This window comes from Ranitomeya variabilis, chromosome 8, assembly GCF_051348905.1.
Source record: "Ranitomeya variabilis isolate aRanVar5 chromosome 8, aRanVar5.hap1, whole genome shotgun sequence".
NCBI classification, from domain to species: domain Eukaryota; kingdom Metazoa; phylum Chordata; class Amphibia; order Anura; family Dendrobatidae; genus Ranitomeya; species Ranitomeya variabilis.
Window position 1 is genome coordinate 24501220 of NC_135239.1, and position 18227 is coordinate 24519446.

The following is an 18227-nucleotide window of genomic DNA, read 5'->3' on the forward strand; positions in this document are numbered from 1 at the left end:
TTTAGTCAGTATCAGAGACTGCACATGTACCATAGGGGTTATTCATGGATGTTACTAGATTGCGACACTTCACTTGGGCACCTTCTATGATTAAAGCTAAAATGTATAAATTTTATTTATTTCACTGACTTATATAGCGCCATTAATTCCACAGCGCTTTACAGACATTATTATTGCTGTCCCCATTGGGGACCACAATATAAACTCTTTATCAGTATGTCTTTGGAGTGTGGGAGGAAACCAGAGAATCCGGAGGAAACCCACATAAACACTGGGAGAATATACAAACTCCTTTCAGAGGTCTCTGGTGGGAACCCAAGACCCCCAGAGCTGCAAAGCTATAATCCTGCATCGTTACCACTGACGTAATTTATGCACATGACTATGGTTGAAGATGATGAATGGGAGTAACTGTGGCTGAAACGAATTGCCGATTAATACTTATTAATGGAGACTTAGATAATATTAGTCAGTTTAGTTTGCAGATAATTCCAGAAAGATTACCGTAAAACGAGCATTGTTAAGAACGGTCATTCACGATTATATTTCAATGTAAATGCAGCCTATGGAATGTCATTGAAGCATTGCTTTCTGTTACTTGCTGCTTTGGTGACTTGTCCGGACCTTTACTGTGTGTTTTGTAATACTGGGCATTAATTACCAAAATTTAGGGTACTGATAGTTCCTGCATCTACTTCTGGTACTGGCTCTTGGCGACATCTCCTGGTTCTGACTTTGATTCTAACTCTGGTCCTATCTTGGCTCTGGTACTGTTGCTTATCTATGACCTGGATCTCAAAGGTCTCCTGGTTTCGATTCTGGTTTTCCCCTGGGTTTATTTCTGATTTTCGCAGGTTTGCACTTCTAGCTACATTTGTTGGTTTGAAATCTGGTTCTGTACCGGTTTCCACCTCTCAGATTCTGATCCTGGTTTTGCTCCTGTTACATCTTGCCCTGTCTGCAGACTATTTACCCTGGTTGTGGGACCTATCGGCGGACTCTGGGTCTTGTTCTGCTAAACCAAGTTCTCCTCACAGTTGCATCCACTTGGAAATGATTTTGAAGGATGTGACCTTGGAATCTTCTTGCAGGAAAAACATACTATGAGCATCAAATGATTCCTTATACTCTCTATCTCTATGTAACTCATTCATGCTCAATCTGCTCATGGTGCAAGGCCTAATTCCTAATTCATTCCAATCAATCACAACAGAATCACTAATCACAATTCTTCTAACGGTTTGACCAAAAAAACATCTTGACTTGGCACGCATCTTCCATAACGAGAAATGGAAGGAGGTTTTCTTGGAACATACAAGCTGAAATAGCAACAGCAAAATAAATGTCTAACAATGCTGCAATAACCGGAGGCTAAAAGGAACGTCTTCAATCCTAAATTAATCCAGAAAACGTAACACTACAATTCTTCTGTACATCTTTAAAGTTCAGCAAAGCTCTAAAAAATGCTGCCTAACAGTGAAAAAAGCAGCTTATATATACTTCAGATAGACTTACTCTACTTCATTCAATTATAATTCATGTGTCTTCTTCCTATCTCCCAACTAACGCAGCTGCAATCACTGGTTCAACAACTACTTTTAGGTCTGAAACAGCAACCACATCCGGAACAAGAACTTCTCAGGAACCTGGGACGAGCACAAGAACATCTTCATATAGTGGGTCCTCCACTAGTGCTAGTGTACCCTCAAAAACCACATCTGGGACAAGTGGTCCAACACTACCAAAAGAAACAACAAGAGTTCCAAGTAGTGTGTCTACTAACCCAAGTGGTAGTCCAGAATCAGGAAAGACCACTATTCCAAATGTAACCGGAAACATTCAATCCACAACAAGTGTTTCTCCAGCATCTGGGCAGACTAAAACATCTACACATGGTCCATCTACTAGTCCTGGTCTAAGCTTCACAACCCCATCTGGGACAAGTGGTGCTTCAGTGTCTGGAGAGATAACAAGTTCTGTGACTATTAACCCAAGTAGTGTTACAGGACCACGGAAGACTACTGATCCAAATGTCACCATAAACACTCAATCCGACACAAGCCGTTCTCTAGTAACTAAGCCGACGACAAGATCACCAGGTAGTATTGCATCCACCATTCCAAGTGGAAGCGTAGAAACCACATCGGGGGCAAGTATTCCTACAGTATCAGGAGAGACGACAAGAGCTTCAAGTAGTGTGTCTACTAACCCAAGTAGTAGTCCAGGATCAGGAAAGACCACTAATCCAAATGTGACGGTAACCACTAAATCCACAGCAAGTGCTTCTCCAGCATCTGGGAAGACTACAGGAGGTGCGTATATTAATCCAGTTGTAAACTTTAATATCCCTGCAGGTTGAAAAATGAGTTAACATAAATCCATCAGTGATTTCGTTGTGATAGTAGGGTTTGTAAAGATCCTAGGACTGCTCGTTCCTGAAACTCGAGCAGTCTAAACGAGCTGCAAATAATTTGACGCACAAGCAATTAGTTGAATTAATTGTTGTGCTGCACAAAAGATCTTTTGTGAGTGATCTATTACAGATCTATTACGGATTATAGCCACATCAAAGCTCAGAGTTCAGTAGATGAAAGATTAGAGGTACAATCACTGCCACCGGAGCACGCTTACTGATGGATTCATGGTTACCTCTTTCTGCTGCAGCCGTGTACTGTGATATATAGAGCCTGTAAAAGCCAAATGGTTAAAAATTTATAATGAAACCCAATTGTAAAAATGAATTTGAACTCAAAATACAGACCTTTAATTAAAAAAATGCTAAAAAGTTTTAAGAGCGATGCCAATCAGTGCATGTAGATAGAGGGACAGGCTACAGCTAATTACACATGATTATTTGGTCAGTATTCCTATCTTAATCCCAGCTAATTTTAGTTATATTTAAAGCCTGGACTAAAGTCCCACTGACAAGGACCGTTTTAAAGCATAAATGAGAGTCAATCGACTATATATATCTTTATATAAGCTGATGATTAGAAATAAGTGCTACGTCCATTCAGACACCAATTTGCCCATGTGACTAGACCTTAAGGAGTATCAGCCACCAGGTCAAAATTGTCAAAAGCGGCCAGGTTTTGCTGTGAATTTATGGCATGCCTCTCCTCTTAGGATTCTGGGATATTTTACTACTTAAAAATTTGCAGATCTGGAGATATTGATCTATTATGTATTAAGCCCAATTTATATTGTTTTGCATAGTTAAACGGTAAACAAGACTTATGTAGTGAAGATGAAAAAAATGAGTACTATATAAGAAAGGTCCAAATCTCTGCAACATATGGTGGATTTATTAGAAAAAAAGTAATACTTACAGAAGCAGCAGAAATAAAATAAGAACAAGTGCCGGCCACTTCTGACCTGGACACAGGTCTTCTCTAAGTCTGGGATGTCCTGAGGCATTCTTTTCTGCTAGTTGGTTATTTTGGTGGCTTATCTAGAGCTAGAGCCTAACTGCGCGCCGGGGTTTTGTACACTTTTTGCGATCTAAAGACCTAATTACTTACATTTTGGGTCCTGGTATTTCCTATATCAACTTCTGGTATTGACTTCTGATGACATCTACTTGGATCTAACCCTGGTTCTAATTTGGTTCTGATACTGTACTTTATCTATGACCTGGACCTCAATTGTCTCCTGGTTTGGATTGTGGGTCCCTCCTGGGTGTGTTTCTCATCCTGATGGGTTAACACTGGTTAATTCTAAATCTGGTTCTACTTTGGTTTCTATTTCCTGATTTTCTCACTGTATCTGAAGTCTAACATCTGGTCCTGACTACAAACTACATCTGATTCTGGAACTGTAAGCTGACTCCAGTTCTTGTTCTGCTATGTAATCTCTGCTCACAGTTGCAACAATTCAGAGATTACTCAGAAATCAGTGAAACACGAGATTCTTATCAAAGAAACAAATTAATGTGAAAAAAATCAAAAGGATTTCTTAAATGCTGTAAAACAATTTTGCCGGACCTTGGTCAATCTGGTCAACGTACAAGATCTAATATAGAACAGTCATAACAGCAATAACCACAATTCCTCTGAAGGTATAACCAAATGACAAGCACCTTCCTTAGAGGCATATGGAAGGAGGTTGTAATGGAACTAACAAGATAAAATAGTAACATGAAGACAAGTGTCTAACAATTCTGCCATAACATGAAGCTAAAAGGAACGTCTAAGATTCTCCTTTACTCCAGAGAACATAACAATACAATTCTCCTGTACATCTTTAAAGTTCAGCAGAGCTTTTATAAAAAAAATACTGCCTAACAGTAAACAAAGCAGCACATATATACTGCAGATAGACTTACTCAACTTAATTCAATTGTAACTTCATTCAAGTATAACTCATATGTCTTCTTCCTATCTCTCAAAAAACACAGCTGTAATCACAGGTTCAACAGCTATTTCTAGGTCTGAAATAACAACCACATCCGGAACAAGAACTTCTCAGGAACCTGGAACGAGCACAAGAACATCTTCAGATAGTGGGTCCTCCACTAGTGTTAGTGTAAGCTCAAAAACCACATCTGGGACTACTGGTCCAACACTATCAGGAGAGACAACCAGAGCTCCAAATAGTGTGTCTACTAACCCAAGTGGTAATACAGAATCAGGAAAGACTACTGATCCAAATGTGACATCTGGACAGACTATAATATCTACACATGGTCCATCTACTAGTCCAGGTCTAAGCTTCACAACCCCGTCTAGGACAAGTGGTGCTTCAGTGCCTGGAGAGATAACAAGTTCTGTGACTATTAACCCAAATAGTGTTACAGGATCACGGAAGACTACTGATCCAAATGTCACTGTAAACACTCAATCCAGCACAAGTCATTCTCTAGTAACTCGACAAACTGCAAGATCACCAGGTAGTAGTGCATCTACCATTCCAAGTGGGAGCGTAAAAACCACATCTGGGGCAAGTGTTCCTATAGTATCAGGAGAGACAACAAGAGCTTCAAGTAGTGTGTCTACTAACCCAAGTGGTAGTCCAGGATCAGGAAAGACCACTAATCCAAATGTGACTGGAAACACTCAATCCACAACAAGTGTTTCTCCAACATCTGGGAAGACTGCAGGAGGTGCGTATAATGATCCAATTGTAACCTTAAAAATCCCTGCTAGTTGCAGAAAGAGTTAACGTGAATCCATCAGTGATCTCGCTTTGGTGGTAGTTTTTTAAATGTCCTAGAACCACTCGTTTACGATAAATTAGCAGTCTAAACAAGCTGCAAATCAACTGACAAACAAGAAAAAAAGCTAATTCATCTGTTGAAGTTATTTTTTTGTGCTCCACAAAAGATCATTGTGCTCCTGGGAAAGGTGGCAGACGATGTGCAGAGCTCATCTGATACTGGGGCAGCTCATGTATCCACATCAATGATTGGAGCTCAGAAGCTGAAAGATTAGAGTTACAATCTCTACCACCAGAGCACGCTTAGTGATGGATTCATGGTTACCTCTTTCTGCTGCCAGCTGTGTACTGTGATATATAGATCCTATAGGGGCAAAATGGTTAAAATATTTCATGAAACACAATTGTAAAAATGAATTTTAGGCCAAAATGCATACATCAAAGTAAAGGAAAAGATCTTATAAAAAATGTTAAGGGAGATGCCAATCAGTGTATGTAGATATGGGGCAGGCTATAGTTTATTATACATAATTATTGGATGATCAATTCTGTCTTGTCAATCAAAGTCCATTTGTTCGCAAATTACTTGTCCATGTAAATAAACCTTGACGAGTACCTGCCACCAGATCAAATTTGTCAAAAATTGCCATTTTTTCTCCTATTTTATTCTTGCTGCTCCCTTTGTATTTTTTTTAACTGCCTAAAAACTTTCAGATGCCGAGATTTGGGTCTTTTTATCTAGTATGCCCAATTTTTATCACACTCTTCGCAGTTGGCACTGTAATCAACACCCCCTTGGTAAAGACCCCTAAAAAAGGCCCATATCTCTGGAAACGATTGATGGATTCTCTTTAAAAAAAAAAATACTCAGAGGAGCAACAGATATAAAATAAGAGCAAAAACTGTCAGTTTTTGACCCGGTAACAAGTCATCTCTAAGTCAGGAATCTCCTGAAGCATTGTTTTCTTCTAACTCTTTTGGTGATTTATCTAGAGCCTAACTGTGCGCCTAGATTTTTCTTATTTACCTTTTGGGAACTAAAGTCCTAAATAGCCACATTTTGGGTCCTGTTATATCCCGTATCAACTCTAGTACTGACTTATAACATCTTCTAGTTCTGACTTTGGATCTAACTCTGGTTCAACCTTTGTTCCGATACTGTTTTTTATCTATTACCTGGAACTCAATTGTTTCCTGGATTGGATTCTGGTTCTCTCCTGGGTGTGTTTCTCATCCTGACTGGTTCATACTGGTTAATTCTAAATCTGGCTCCACACTGAATTCAGTCTACTGGTTTTGCTTCTTATCCTGGGTTTCCACTGTTCTGAAGTTAAACAACTGGTCCTGACTACAGACTACATTTTCTGGTTCTGGAACTGTAAACTGACTTTGGTTCTTGTTGCTGCCACAAATTCTCTATTAACAGTTACAACCATTCAGAGATTACTCAGAAGTCTGTGAAGTCTGGGAGTCTTCTTACAGGAAAAATAGAATACAAAAAAATCTAAGGATGCCTTAAATTCTGTCCCTAATTTTGCCAGCATTTGGTCAATCTGGTGAAGGTACAGGGTCTAACATGCTCCAGTCATAACAGCATTTATCTAACGGTAAAAACAAATGAGACGCCTCTTCCATAGAGGGAAATGGAAGGAAGTTTTAATGGAATTAACAAGATAAAATAGTAACAGCAATGCAAATGTCTAACAATGCTGCAATAACCGGAGGTTACTTCGAAGGAAAATCTTCAATTCTCTCTTACTCCAGAAAATGCATCACTGCAATTTTTCTGTACATCTTTAAAGTTCAGCAGAGCATTTAAAAAATAAAGTTGCTTAACAGCGAAAAATGCAGCACATACATACTGCAGATAGACTTACTCAACTTCATTCAAGTATAACTCATGTGTCTTCTTCCTATCTCCCAACTAACGCAGCTGCAATCACAGGTTCAACAGCTATTTCTAGGTCTGAAATAACAACCACATCCGGAACAATAACTTCTCAGGAACCTGGAACGAGCACAAGAACATCTTCACATAGTGGGTCCTCCACTAGTGTTAGTGTAAACTCAAAAACCACATCTGGGACAACTGGTCCAACACTATCAGGAGAGACAACCAGAGCTCCAAGTAGTGTGTCTGCTAACCCAAGTGGTAATACAGAATCAGGAAAGACCACTAATCCAAATGTGTCCGGAAACACTCAATCCACAGCAAGTGTTTCTCTAGCATCTGGACAGACTATAATATCTACACATGGTCCATCTACTAGTCCACGTCTAAGCTTCACAACCCCGTCTAGGACAAGTGGTGCTTCGGTACCTGGAGAGATAACAAGTTCTGTGACTATTAACCCAAATAGTGTTACAGGATCACGGAAGACTACTGATCCAAATGTCACTGTAAACACTCAATCCAGCACAAGTCATTCTCTAGTAACTCGACAAACTGCAAGATCACCAGGTAGTAGTGCATCTACCATTCCAAGTGGGAGCGTAAAAACCACATCTGGGGCAAGTGTTCCTATAGTATCAGGAGAGACAACAAGAGCTTCAAGTAGTGTGTCTACTAACCCAAGTGGTAGTCCCGGATCAGAACAGACCACTAATCCAAATGTGACCGGAAACACTCAATCCACAACAAGTGTTTCTCCAACATCTGGGAAGACTACAGGAGGTGCGTATAATGATCCAATTGCAAGCTTAAAAATCCATGCTAGCTGCAGAAAGAGAAAGCATGAATCCATCAGCGATCTCGTTTACGATCATTTAGCAGTCCAAACAAGCTGCAAATCAACTGACAAACAAGGAAAAAGCGAATTCATCTATTGAAATGATTTTTTGTGCTCCACAAAAGATCATTGTGCTCCTGGGAAAGGTGGCAGCCGATGTGCACTGACCGATCTATTACAGATCTATTACAGATTATTCAGTGCTCATCTGATAGAAGCTAAAAGATAAGAGTTACAATCTCCACCACCAGAGCACGCTTACTGATGGATTCATGGTTACCTCTTTCTGCTGTCAGCTGTGTACTGTGATATATAGATCCCATAGGAGCCAAATCGTTAAAATGTTTAATGAAACCCAATTGTAAAAATGAATTTTAGGCCAAAATGCATACATCTAAGTAAAGGAAAAGATCCTATAAAAAATGTTAAGGGAGATGCCAATCAGTGTATGTACATAGGGGGCAGGCTATAGTTTATTATACATTATTATTAGATGATCAATTCTGTCTTAACCTCAACTAATTACAGTTATATTTAAAGTCTGGTCTAGAAACCCACAAGGGCCGGTTTAAGTCCATGAACGAGGGCTGATCTACTACACATATGTTTATATGTGCTCATGATTAGACATAAGTGCTAAGTCCATTTGTTCGCAAATTACTTGTCCATGTAAATAAACCTTGAAGAGAACCTGCCACCAGATCAAATCTGTCAAAAATGGCCATTTTTTTCTCCTCTTTTATTCTTGCTGCTCTCTGTGTGTTCTGTTTTTAAAACTGCTTAAAAACTTTCAGATCCCGAGATTTGGGTCTTTTTATCTAGTATGCCAAGTTTTATCACACTCTTCGCAGTTGGCACTGTTATCAACACCCACTTGGTAAAGACCAAAAAAAGGCCCATATCTCTGGAAACGATTGATAGATTCTTTAAAAAAAAAATGCTCAGAAGAGCAACAGAAATAAACTAAGAGCAAAATCTGGAATGTCCTGAAGGATTGTTTTCTTCTAGTTCTTTTGGTGGTTTATCTAGAGCTTTACTATGCGCCTAGGTTTTTCTTATATACTTTTTGGGATCTAAAGTCCTAAATATTCACATTTTGGGTTCTGTTGTATCCCGTATCAATTTCTAGTACTGACTTCTGATAACATCTACTAGTTCTGACTTTGGACCTAACTCTGGTTTGACCTTGGTTCCGATACTGTTCTTTATCTATTTCCTGCACCTCAGTTGTTTCCTGGTGTGGTTTCTGGTTCTCTCCTGGTTGAGTTTCTCATCCTGACTGGTTCACACTGGTTAATTCTAAATCTGGTTCCACACTGGATTCAATCTCTTGGTTTTGCCTCTTATCCTGGGTTTCTACTGTTCCTGAAGTCAAACAACTGGTCCTGACTACAGACTACATCTTCTGGTTCTGGAACTGTAAGCTGACTTTGGTTCTTGTTGCTGCCACTAAATCTCTACTAACAGTTACAACCATTCGGAGAATACTCAGAAGCCTGTGAAGCCTTGGAGTCTTCTTACAGCAAAAATATAATACAAAAAATCAATCAAAGGATTACTTGAATTCTGGACCTCAATTTTACCGGCCCTTGGTAAATCAAGTCAAGGTACCGGGTCTAACAGGTTCCAGTCATAATAGCCTTTACTAACGCCAATTCATCTAATTGTAAAACCAAATGATACACACCTTTCATAGAGGGAAATGGAAGGAAGTTTTAATGGAATTAACAAGTTAACATAGTAACAGAAATGCAAATGTCTAACGATGCAGCAATAATAGGAGGCTAAAAGGAATATGTTCAATTCTTTTTCACTCCAGAAAACGTATCACTGCAATTCTTCTGTACAACTTTAAAGTTCAGCAGAGCTTTTATTAAAAAAAATACTGCCTAACAGTGAACAAAGCAGCACATATATACTGCAGGTAGACTTACCCAACTTCATTCAAGTATAACTCATGTGTCTTCTTCCTATCTCCCAATTAACGCAGCTGCAATCACTGGTTCAACAACTACTTCTAGGTCTGAAAAAACAACCACATCCGGAACAAGAACTTCTCAGGAACCTGGAACGAGCACAAGAACCTCGTCAGATAGAGGGTCCTCCATTAGTGTTAGTGTAAACTCAAAAACCACATCTGGGGCAACTGGTCCAACACTATCAGTAGAAACAACAGGAGCTTCAAGTAGTGTGTCTACTAAACCCAGTGGTAGTACAGAATCTGGAAAGACTACTGATCCAAATGTGACCGGAAACACTCAATCCACAGCAAGTGTTTCTCCAGCATCTGGACAGACTATAATATCTACACATGGTCCATCTACTAGTCCAGGTCTAAGCTTCACGACCCCATCTAGGACAAGTGGGGCTTCAGTACCTGGAGAGATAACAAGTTCTGTGACTATTAACCCAAGTAGTGTTACAGGATCACGGAAGACTACTGATCCAAATGTCACTGTAAACACTCAATCCGGCACAAGTCATTCTCTAGCAACTCGGCCGAATACAAGATTGACAGGTAGTAGTGCATCTACCATTCCAAGTGGGAGCATAAAAACCACATCTGGGGCAAGTGTTCTGACAGTATCAGGAGAGACTACAAGAGATTCAAGCAGTGTGTCTACTAACCCAAGTGGTAGTCCAGGATCCGTAAAGACCACTAATCCAAATGTGACCGGAAATACTCAATCCACAGCAAGTGTTTCTCCAGCATCTGGAAAGACTACAGGAGGTGCGTATAATGACCCAATTATAACCTTAAAGTTCCTGTTATTTGCAGAAAGAGTTGGAGTGAGTTTATCAGTGAGCTCGTTTTGGTGGTAGAAGTCATAAGAACACTCATTCACAGATCAAGCAGCCTAAACAGGATGCAAATCACCCAAACAAGCAAAATGCTCATTATTTTATGGTGCTACACAAAAGACTATTGTTCTTGTGTAGATAGGACTCGTGCCGCCAAGAAAAATGACAGCCGATGTGCACTGAGCGATCTATTACAGATCTGTTACAGATTATTCTGTGCTCATCTGAAGCCGGGGCAGCTCGTGTAGATAGATTCACAGTTACCACTTTCTGCTGCCAGCCATGTAGTGTGATAATTAGAGTCCGTAGGAGCCAAATGGCTACTAATGTTTAATGAAACCCAATTGTAAAAATGAATTTTAGCTCAAAATACATCTAAGTTTAGTCATATTTAAAGCCTGGACTAAAGATCCACTTACAGGGCCCGATTTACGTCCCTGAAGGATAGCTCATCGAATATATATATACTGTATATATATATATATATATATATATATATATATATATATATATATATATATATATATATATATATATTCATATAGGCTCATGATTAGAAATAAGTGTTATGTCCATTTGTTCACCAATTATTTGCCCATGTAAATAGATCATAAAGAGGACCTGCAACCAGGTCAAAATTAAGAAAAGTATTCAGTTTTGCTCTTATTTTGTTTTTGCTATTCCCTTTTATATTCTGTTTTCTAACTACTTAATGTCAGACCTGGAGACTTGGGTCATTTTATTTATTATGCCCAATTTTTATCGGTATAAAAAGATCCATATATCTGGTAATGATTGATTGATTTAAAAAAAAACAAAAAAAAGACAATAATACTCGGTAGAGAAGCAGAAATAAAATAAAACAAATACCTGTCAGCTTTTGACCCGGTGGCAGGTTGTCTCTATGTCTTGAATATCCTGAAGCATTGTTTTCTTCTAGTTCTTTCAGTGGCTTATATAGAAGCTAACTATATGCCTAGATTTTTCTTGTACACTTTCTGTGGTTTAAAACCCTAATCAGCCACATTTTGGGTCCTGATTTATTTCCTGTATCAAGTTTTGGTACTGACTTCTGATAACATCTACTAGTTCTGACTTCGGATCTAATCCTGGTTCTAAGTGGTTCTGATACTGTTCTTTATCTATGATCTGGACCTCAATTGTTTCCTGGTTTGGATTCTGGTTCTCTCCTGGGTGTATTTCTGGTCCTCACTGGTTGACACTGACAAATTCTGTTGGTTCGAAATCTGGTTTTACATTGGATTCAATCTCTTGGTTCTGCTTCTTATCCTGGGTATCCACTGCTCCTGAAATCAAATATTTGGTCCTGACTGGAGACTACATCTTCTGGTTCTGGAACTGTAGGCAGACTTTGGTTCTTGTTGCTGCCACTCAATCTCTACTAACAGTTACAACCATTTGGAGATTACTCAGAAGTTTGTGAAGCTGGGGAGTCTTATTACAGGAAAACTATAATACATAAAATCAAAGGATTCCTTAAATTCTGGACCTCAATTTTTACTGCCCTTGGTTAATCTGGTCCAGGTACAGGGTCTAACATGTTCGAGTCATAATATATCCTTTAATAACCTCAATTCATCCGACGGTAAAACCAAGTGAGACGCATCTTCAATAGAGGGAAATGGATGGAAGTTTTAATGCAACGAACAACTTAAAATAGTAACAGCAATGCAAATGTCTAACAATGCTGCAGTGACCAAAAGCTACAAATATTGTCTTCAATTCTCTTTTACTCCAGTAAACTTATCACTGCAATTCTTCTTTACATCTTTAAAGTACAGCAGAGCTTTAAAAAAACAAAAAACGTTGGGTGACAGCATATAATGCAACACATATATACTGCAGATAGACTTACTGAACTTCATATAACTCATGTGTCTTCTTCCTATCTCCCAACTAACACAGCTGCAATCACTGGTTCAACAGATATTTCTAGGTCTGAAATAACAACCACATCTGGAACAGGAACTTCTCAGGAACCTGGAATGAGCACAAGAACATCTTCAAATAGTGGTTCCTCCACTAGTGTTAGTGTAAGCTCAAAAACCACATCTGGGTCAAGTAGTCCAACACTACCAGGAGATACAACAAGACCTTCAAGTAGTGTCACTATTAACCCAAGTGGTAGTACAGAGTCAGGAAAGACTACTGATCCAAGTGTGACCGGAAACACTCAATCCACAGCAAGTGTTTCTACAGCATCTGGGCAGACTATAATGTCTACACAAGGTCCATCTACAAGTCCAGGTCTAAGCTTCACAACCCCATCTAGGACAAGTGGTGCTTCAGTACCTGGAGAGGTAACAAGTTCTGTGACTATTAACCCAAGTAGTGTTACAGGATCACAGAGGACTACTGATCCAAATGTCACTGTAAACACTCAATCCGACACAAGTCATTCTCTAGTAACTCAGCCGACTACATTATCTTCCGGTAGTATGGCATCTACCATTCCAAGTGGAAGCATAAAAACGACATCTGGGGCAAGTGTTCTTACAGTATCAGGAGAGACAACAAGAGCTTCAAGTAGTGTGTCTACTAACCCAAGTGGAAGTCCCGGATCAGGAAAGACTACTAATCCAAATGTGACCGGAAACACTCAATCCACAGCAAGTGCTTCTCCAGCATCTGGGAAGACTACAGGAGGTGCGTATAATGATCCACTTGTAAACGTAAAAATCCCTGCTGGCTGCAGAAAGAGTTAAAGTTAGTCAATCAGTGATCTCTTTTGGTGGTAGCGTCTGTAACGGTCCTAAGAACGCTTGTTAATGATAATGAAGTGGTCTAATCAGGCTGCCAATCATCTGACGAATGAGCAAAACCCTCGATCATCGGTTGAAATTATTTTATTGTGGTTCACTAAAGATTATTGTTCTCATGTAGATAGGACTCATGCCGCCAAGAAAAGTGGCAGCCGATGTACACTGAGCGATTACAGATCTATTACAGATTATTCAGTGCTCATCTGAAGCCGGCGGCTCGTGTATCCACATCAAAGATCGGCGTTTGGTAGATAAAAGTTAAGAGTAACAAACATCACTAAGAAAACAAATATACTGATAGGTTCACTGTTACCACTTTCTGCTGCCAGCCGTGTACTGGGATAATTAGCCTGTTGGAGCCAAATGGTTACTAATGTTTAATGACACACAATTGTAAAAATACATTTTAGCTCAAAATACATACATCTAAGTTTAGTCATATTTCAAGTCTGGACTAAAGATCCACTTAAAGGGGCCAATTTACATCCTTGAAGGAGAGCTGATCAAATATGTATATGTTCATATAGGCTCAAAAGTAGAAATAAGTGTTAACTTCATTTGTTCACCAAATATTTGCCCATGTAAATAGATCATAAAGAGGACCTTCCACCAGGTCAAAATTATCAAAAGTGGCCAGTTTTACTCTTATTTTATTCTTCTTGCTCCCTTTTATATTCTGTTTTTTTAACTACTTAAACATTTTTAGACCTGGGTTATTTTATTTATTACGCCCAATTCTTATCGCTCTGCATAATTACCGTACAATATAATTAATGCCCCCTTAGTAAAGACTAAAAAAAATAAGACCCATATCTCTGGGATCAATTGATTAATCCATTTATTTAAAAAAAAATAGTCAGAGGAGCAGCAGAAATGAAATAACAGCATAAACTGGCATCTTTTGACCTGGTGACAGGTTGTCTCTAAATCTGGGATATCCTGAAGCATTGCTTCCTTCTATCTCCTTAGGTGGCTTATTTAGAGCCTAACTATGTGCCTAGGGTTTTTTGTACATATTTTGTGATCTAAAGTCCTAATCAGCCATATTTTGGATCCTGTTATTTCCTAAATCAATTTCTGGTACTGACTTCTGATAACATCCAGTTGTTCTGACTTTGGATCTAATCCTGGTTCTAAGTGGTTCTTCTGATACTGTTCTTTGTCTAAGATCTTGACCTCTATTGTTTCCTGGTTTGGATTCTGGTTTTCTCCTTGGTGTGTTTCTCATCCTGACTGGTTCATACTTATTAATTCTAAATCTGATTCCACATTGGATTCAATCAACTGGTTTTACTTCTTATCCTGGGTTTCCACTGTTCCTGAATTGAAACATCTGGTCCTAACTACAGACTACATCTTCTGGTTCTGGAATTGTAAGCGGACTTTGGATCTTGTTGCTGCCACTTAATCTCTACTAACAGTTACAACTATTCGGAGATTACTCAGAAATCTCTGAAGCTGGGGAGTCTTCTTACAGGAAAAATATAATGCAAACTACATTATAGGACTTCTTAAGTTCTGGATGTCAATTTTGCTGGCCCTTGGTCAACCTGGTCAAAGTACAGGGTCTAACAGCCTTTTCTAACACCAATTCATCTAATGGTAAAACCAAATGGGACGCGTCTTCAATGGAAGGAAGTTTTTATGGAATTAACAAGTTCACATAGTAACAGAAATGCAAATGTCTAACAATGCAGCAATAACAGGAGGCTGAAAGAAACATCTTTACTTCTCTTTTACTCCAGAAAACGTATCACTGCAATTCTTCTGTACATCTATAAAGTACAGCAGAGCTTTAAAAAAACGTTGCTTAACAGCATAAAATGCAGCACATATATACTGCAGATAGACTTACTCAAGTTAATTTTAACTCATGTGTCTTCTTCCTATCTCCCAACTAACGCAGCTGCAATCACTGGTTCAACAGCTATTTCTAGGTCTGAAATAACAACCACATCCGGAACAGGAACTACCCAGGTACCTGGAACGAGCACAAGAACATCTTCAGATAGTGGGTCCTCCACTAGTGTTAGCGTAAACTCAAAAACCACATCTGGGACAACTGGTCCAACACTATCAGGAGAGACAACAAGAGCTCCAAGTAGTGTGTCTACTAACCCAAGTGGTAGTCCAGAATCAGGAAAGACTACTGATCCAAATGTGACTGGAAACACTAAATCCACAGCAAGTGTTTCTCCAGCATCTGGACAGACTATAAGATCTACACAAGGTCCATCTTCTAGTCCTGGTCTAAGCTTCACAACCCCATCTAGGACAAGTGGTGCTTCAGTGCCTGGAGAGATAACAAGTTCTGTGACTATTAACCCAAGTAGTGTTACAGGATCACAGAAGACTACTGATCCAAATGTGATGATAAACACTCAATCCGGCACAAGCCGTTCTCTAGTAACTCGGCCGACTACAAGATCACCAGGTAGTAGTGCATCTACCATTCCAAGTGGGAGCGTAGAAACCACATCTGGGGCAAGTGTTCCTACAGTATCAGGAGAGACAACAAGAGATTCAAGTAGTGTGTCTACTAACCCAAGTGGTAGTCCAGGATCAGGAAAGACCACTAATCCAAATGTGACCAGAAACACTCAATCCACAGCAAGTGTTTCTCCAGCATCTGGAAAGACTACAGGAGGTGCGTATAATGATCCAATTGTAACCTTAAAATCCCTGCTATTTGCAAAAAGAGTTAGTTAATCCGTCAGTGAGCTCAATTGGTCGTAGAAATTGTAAAGGTCCTAATAACGCTTGTTAATGATAATGAAGCGGTCTAAACAGGCTGCCAATCATCTGACGAACGAGCAAAACCCTCGCTCATTGGTTTAATTGATTTTATTGTGGTCCACTAAAGATTATTGTTCTCATGTAGATAGGACTCATGCCGCCAAGAAAAGTGGCAGCTGATGTACACTGAGCGATCCATTACAGATCTATAACAGATTATTCAGTGCTCATCTGAAGCCGGGGCGGCTCGTGTATCCACATCAAAGCTCGGAATTCAGTAGATAAATGTTAGGAGTAACAAACATCATCAGCAGAGCAAGTATACTGATAGATTAGCAGTTACCACTTTCTGCTGCCAGCCGTGTACTGTGATATATAGGAGCCAAATGGTTACTAATGTTTAATGAAACACAACTGTAAAAATACATTTTAGCTCAATATACATAAATCTAAGTTTAGTCATATTTAAAGCCTGGACTAAAGATCCACTTACAGGGGCCGATTTACGTCCATGAATGAGAGCTGATCGAATATACATATGTTCATATAGGATCAGGATTAGAAATAAGTGTTATGTTCTTTCGTTCACCAAATATTTGCCCATGTAAAAATAGACCATAAAGAGGATCTGCCACTAAGTCAAAATTATCAAAAGTGGCCAGTTTTACTCTAATATTATTCTTGCTGCTCCCTTTTGTATTCTGTTTCTTTTAACTACTTAAACATTTTCAGACTTGGAGGTCTGTGACATTTTATTTAGTACGCCCAATGCTTATAGCTCTGCATAGTTGCACTGTAATTAATTCCCCCTTGGTAAACACTAAAAAAAAAAGATCCATATCTCTGGGAACAATTGATGGATTCATTTATAAAAAAAAAATAAAAATACTCAGAGGAGCAGCAGAAATTAAATAACAGCAGAAACTGGCATCTTTTGACCTGGTGAAAGGTTGTCTCTGAATCTGGAATATCCTGAAGCATTGTTTCCTTCTACCTCTTTCGGTGGCTTATTTAGAGCCTAACTATGCACCTAGAATTTCTTGTACATTTTTTATGGTCTAAAGATGTAATTTGGGTCCTGTTATTTCCTGTATCAACTTCTGATAACATCTACTACGGTAGTTCTCACTTTGGATCTAATCCTGGTTCTAAGTGGTTCTTCTGTTACTGATCTTTGTCTAAGATTTGGACCTCTATTGTTTCCTGGTTTGGATTCTGTTTTTCTCCTTGGTGTGTTTCTTCTCCCGACTGGTTCACACTGGTTAATTCTAAATCTGGTTCCACATTGGATTCAATCAACTGGTTTTGCTTCTTATCCTGGGTTTCCACTGTTCCTGAAGTCAAACATCTGGGTCTAACAGACTTTTCTAACGCCAATTCATCTAATGGTAAAACCAAATGAGTTGCACCTTCCATAGAGGGAAATGGAAGGAAGTTTTAATGGAATTAACAAGTTAAAATAGTAACAGAAATGTCTAACAATGCATCAAAAAATGGAGGCTAAAAGGAACATCTTCAATTCTCTTTAACTCCAGAAAACGTATCACTGCAATTCTTCTGTACATCTATAAAGTAAAGCAGAGCTTTACAAAAAAATGCTGCTTAACAGCGTAAAATACAGCACATATATACTGCAGATAGACTTAACTTCATTCAATTATAACTCATGTGTCTTCTTCCTATCTCTCAACTAACACAGCTGCAATCACTGGTTCAACAGCTATTCCTAGGTCTGAAACAACAACCACATCCGGAACAAGAACTTCTCAGGAACCTGGAACGAGCACAAGAACCTCGTCAGATAGAGGGTCCTCCACTATTGTTAGCGTAAGCTCAAAAACCACATCTGGGGCAACTGGTCCAACACTATCAGGAAAGACAACAAAAGCTCCAAGTAGTGCGTCTACTAATCCAAGTGGTAGTACAGAGTCAGGAAAGAATACTGATCCAAATGTGACTGGAAAAACTCAATCCACAGTAATTGCTTCTCCAGCATCTGGACAGACTATAAAATCTACAAATG

At 39.1% G+C, this 18227-nt stretch overlaps 1 protein-coding gene across 1 annotated transcript in view; it reads left to right on the forward strand.

The window, feature by feature from the left end:
* Positions 1–18227, forward strand: part of LOC143788466 (uncharacterized) — a 40747-nt gene that overhangs the window by 5974 nt on the left and 16546 nt on the right. The gene's annotated exons all lie outside the window — the stretch shown is intronic.